The following is a 5418-nucleotide window of genomic DNA, read 5'->3' on the forward strand; positions in this document are numbered from 1 at the left end:
TGCTGTTAGCGAGCACCTATGAAGGCCGGAACGGTACACGAGGGGGTGGGTGGCCAGCACCACGCCCGACCACCTTTGTCTCCCCAGTGGCGATGTTTACACACCGCACCGGGTACTCATTTCAGGCTGAGTCGACCTAGGGGAGGCCCAGGACCGGTTCAGATAATCGTCACTGGTGTTGGCCGTGAGCGGGAATCGAACCCGCATCACACAACACACCCCATTACACACGCACAACCCATCACACACACACACACACCTCATCCCACACACACACACCCCATCACACACACCGCATCACACACACCCCATCACACACAACCCATCACACACACCTCATGCCACACACCCCCATCCCACAAACACCCCATCACACACACACACTCCATCACACACAACCCATCACACACACACACCCCATCACACACACACCCCATCACACACACCCCATCACACACACCCCATCACACTCACCCCATCACACACACACACCCATCACACACACACCCCATAACACACACACCCATCACACACACCCCCATCACACACACCCCATCACACACACACACCCCATCACATACACACACACCCGTCACACACACACCCCATCACACACACCCCATCACACACACACACCCATCCCACACACACTCCATCACACACAACCCATCCCACACAAACCCCATCCCACACAAACCCCATCCCACACAAACCCCATCCCACACAAACCCCATCCCACACAAACCCCATCCCACACAAACCCCATCCCACACAAACCCCATCCCACACACACCGCATCACACACAACCCATCCCACAAACACTCCATCACACACACACACTCCCCCCTCTTTCTGTGACTCACACTGCCCCGTGTATAAACACTCGCGTCGCCGCTCGCGACTTCCCGCATTCCCTCGCCGTGCGCTCATGGTTACGCGGCGCCCCCTTCCCTAGCAGCCGGCGCTGGCCATCCCACGGAGGCTATAGGGGCACGGTGACTCGTTAAGTTCATTCGTAAATTTATTACGTTTTTGAACCAGCTTGACCAAGATTGGACGAAAACTTCGCCCACTTTTCATCCGGACAACTGGAGAATAGCACAGTCGCTTTGCAAACGTGACGATCTCTGTGACGGGTGGTGAAGGGTTATTGGCAAGCATTGACAAACAAGCCCACGTCGCCTGACCCAAAAACAAATCTCCGCCTGTACTGAAATATTGTACAGCGTGGTCCAGATGTATTGTGACCCCCCCAATTTAATTATCTAAAATGTAAAAAAAAATTGTATACCCCAATGGGTGTGTAATATAACGCAAGCAATATAACCGAATTAAATACGTATCATTGTTGTTTCATCTTTCAAATCCTTTGGAACATCTTTCATAGTTCTGGTGTGTGATCTTTCCTGAGCCCATACGCTCACGGCAATCCGTTCCTCAAGAGTACACGAACTCGTATTAGGCACCTGAAGTAAATACATAATTAAGCTTAATTTAAAACAGAAATATAGATCTGAAGTTTTCGTGACTGCAATGATCCATACTGTCTGGTTCTTTCGGTAAAGTCACGTAGATATAAAATAAAATACAAAAAAACAAAAAAACATTAAATCACGACGTTTCGGAAGCAACACAAGCGTCCGTCATCAGGTGGGAACACCACAGCAGCAACAAACTTAAAACAAAAATGTATAAGCAAAAGGGAAAAAAATATATTAGAGGTAAATCAATTGAGGGGTGGGGGGGCGGTCACAGGACATCTGGACCATCCTGTACATCACTCTGCTCCCCCTGCCGTGCGGTCCGATGCACTGCAGGGGAAGGTCTCGGGCGTGATGTTGTTGTGCGGTTGTTGTCCCGTGCTATTCGGCATGATGTCCGACGTTCCGCTCCACGTGCTGGGGGCTTCCTGAGATTACAACAATAAATTTGCAGACATAGTTTTTATCCACCTCCGTTCTGTGATCGGGGCTTTGTACCGAACACGCGTTGAGTTGTAAAAATAACCAACATTTTTTATTTAAAGATGCGTTAAATGATTCGCGGGGATGTTAGCTGTTGCATTCGCGCAGGGAAGGTACCGATTGCTGAGTCTCAAGACTCATTGTCGGGAGGGTCCTGTCCCCATTAGGATGATTGGCCATCTATTCCACTCGTGAGATTTTGGTTTCGTGTGGGAGGAGTCCGAAGACGCCGGATACCCCCCCCCCACTACGCTATATACGAGGGGATACCGCTCAAAGATCCGCACAGATGGATTCAATACACATGGCTCCGACTTTATCTGTGGGCCGCACCCATTGTTGTAACGTCCTTACCAGCCCCTACTCGCCATCTGTGAAAAAGCGCTTTACAGCTTATCGGATTCCTCCAGTATAAATACATATTCTGATTAACTGTTCTGCCCTCTGCTGGCACCTCGCAGAACTGGAGCACGGCGCCTACAGCACCTGGCAAGCACCTGTGGGAGGTCGCCTACCCCAAGCACCGGACCAGGCTCGGGCCTACTTCGTGAACGAGATGCGTCGAGATTGGGCACATTCAGGGCGTTGTGGTCTTCGGCAAATTAGGAGGCTCCATTAATCGACTGGGCTCCATTTATAACAACGAGTTTTCAAAGATGCAGAACTAATACACTGCTCGTGTGGTTCGGGTTCGGGATCGAGGCAGGGCGAGTCTCTGATTGGCTAGTGTGGTTCGGGATCGGGATAGAGGCAGGGGCCGTGTATGATTGGCTCGTGTGGTTAGGCTTTGGGATCGAGGCAGGGCTCGTGTCTGATTGTCTCGCGTGGTTAGGGTTCGGGATCGAGGCAGGGCTCGTGTTTGATTGGCTCGTGTGGTTAGAGTTCGGGATCGAGGCAGGGCTCGTCTCTGATTGGCTAGTGTGGTTCGGGATCGGGATAGAGGCAGGGCCCGTGTATGATTGGCTCGTGTGGTTAGGCTTTGGGATCGAGGCAGGGCCCGTGTCTGATTGGCTCGCGTGGTTGGGGTTCGGGATCGAGGCAGGGCTAGTATCTGATTGGCTACTAATGATAATGCTGCTATCGCTGATGATGAATGTTGCTACTGCTGCTAATGGCAGTGCTGCTGCTGAAAATTACGATGATAGTGGTGATGCAAATGATGCTGATGCTGCTGCTGATGGCGGCAGGATTGTGGCCGGTGCGGTTCGAGCACTCGCGCTTCCTCGCAGCAAGAAGCCACCTGGGATCGATTCCAGATTCGGGCACCTTTCTGCGTGGAGTTTTTGTATGTTCTCTCTCTCCTTGCTATGCATGGGTTCCCTACGGGTTCCTTCTCCAGCTAAAACACAAACAAAGACAAAGATAGTCTTGGTTCTTTCGGTAAAGTCACGTAGAAGGGAAATAATAATATAAAATAAATATAAAACAATAAAATTTTTCACGACGTTTCGACTGCAACACAAGCAATCATCATCAGGTGTGCAATCCACAGCAAAAAAAAGTGGCGCCACTTTTTTCAAATTTTCTTGCTGTGGATTTCACACCTGATGATGATTGCTTGTGTTGCAGTCAAAACGTCGTGAGAATTTTTATTGTTTTATATTTATATCATTTATTATTTCCCTTCTACGTGACTTTACCGAAAGAACCACGCATATGAATCCCTGCAGTCACGAAAGCTTTAAATCAAAAAAATAAAGATCCCCCATATAGAACCTTCAAAGACAAATATCCGTACAGCCATGACAAGCTGTAGGAGCAAGTGCTGTTAGCGAGTACCCACGGCACACGAGAGGGTGGGTGGCCAGCACCACGTCCGGCCGCCTTTGTCTCGCTCGTGGCAAAAAACCCCACCACGTTTGCGGAACTCATTTTGCACCGTACGTCGCCAACGGTGCTCATGTCTATGCAACCGCCATTGACCGAACATCCCAATAGTAAAATGATCATCAAATGACTGGATTGGGATCACAGCGGCAGCAGCAACGTCGCCCCCTTCCACGACGCCTTGGCAGAAACCCCCCCACCCCATGAAGAAATAACCTTGAGGCTTTTCTGGGGGAAAAGAAATACATGGAAAATATTTCAATAATGGTCACCTGCTTGGCGTGCACGTGACCTCTCGACTGATTAAACCTGCGCCCCGTAGGTGGCCTTTAATTAGGGATGCCGAGGCAATTTCCGTCGCTCACCCCCATCACTATCTAGCCCCCCCCACTCACCCCGTACCCCCCCCCCCTCTCCTACCCCCCAGGCGCGTGATGGGTGAGCTGGGATGGAATTGATGCCATATGCGCCTGTGGTAGAGAGTTGAGAGTGTGTGCGCGTGTGTCTAATGTGAATTGTGATAGAGGCGATTTTTGTTGTTGTTGTTGTTGTTCCAAAGCAGTTTATTAAAGTATTTAAATGGGATCTCTTTTCGCCTAACGATTTGTGACGTTCATCACGATTGTAATATTAATCAGCATCAGCGTGCGCAATATCAGCAGTAGCACTCTCAGTAACGACACACTCTTCATGATGATCTTTATCATTTTGGTCATGCATGCATTAACGCTGTTGTTGCTGATGATAATAATGATCATCATGATTATGATCATCATCATGCGCAGGATGTAACCGCTGCTGTCAACGATTGTGATAGTGATGCGACTGCTGCTACCGATGATGATGCTATTAAGCATCCTCGTTTTTTTTTATCATCAGCATCATCGGCCAAAAGGAGCTAATTAATCATCAAAGATATCATTACGAGATGATCAAACTCGAGCACTTTATGCAATCGTCGTCATCATCATCATCATCGGCATCTCAAGCATTGCGTTCATATCACAAAGACAAAGAACCCCTGTATAGCTTTTAACAGACTGTTAGGGTGGGAGGGCCAACACCACGCTGGGCCGCCTTTGTCTCCCCAGTGGCGATATTTAAACACTGCATTGGACTCTATCCCGAGGCCCAGGACATGTTCAGATAATCGTCACTGATGTTGGTGGCTGTGAGCGAGAATGGAACTCGGTTTGCCGGGTTGGTAGCACAGCGTGCTAACCACTACACTACCGCTCCCCACAAACAAAGGTCCCCAGTATATCCTTAACAAACGTTTTGGGCAAGTGCTGTGAGCGAGTAGCACCTATTAAGGCCCTGCACATTACACGAGGGTGTGAGTGGCCAGTACCATGCCCGACCGCCTTTGTCTCCCAAGTCGCGTTATTTTTACACATCGCACCAGCTACTCATTTGAGGCTGAGCCAACCTAGGGGAGGCTCGGGACCCACTGCACCACCCCTCCTCAGTCACACACACACTATCCGCGTATCGGAGATGTAAGCATACACCCACACTTAACTTTTTTTTTAATACCGCAGCAGCAGCAGCAAACACTGCCCTTCTCAAACACACTCTCTCCCACTCTCCCCGCTCTCTCTCCACCCCCGTTCTCTCTCTCTCTCA

This window comes from Lampetra fluviatilis, chromosome 27, assembly GCF_964198595.1.
Source record: "Lampetra fluviatilis chromosome 27, kcLamFluv1.1, whole genome shotgun sequence".
In the NCBI taxonomy this organism is placed as follows: domain Eukaryota; kingdom Metazoa; phylum Chordata; class Hyperoartia; order Petromyzontiformes; family Petromyzontidae; genus Lampetra; species Lampetra fluviatilis.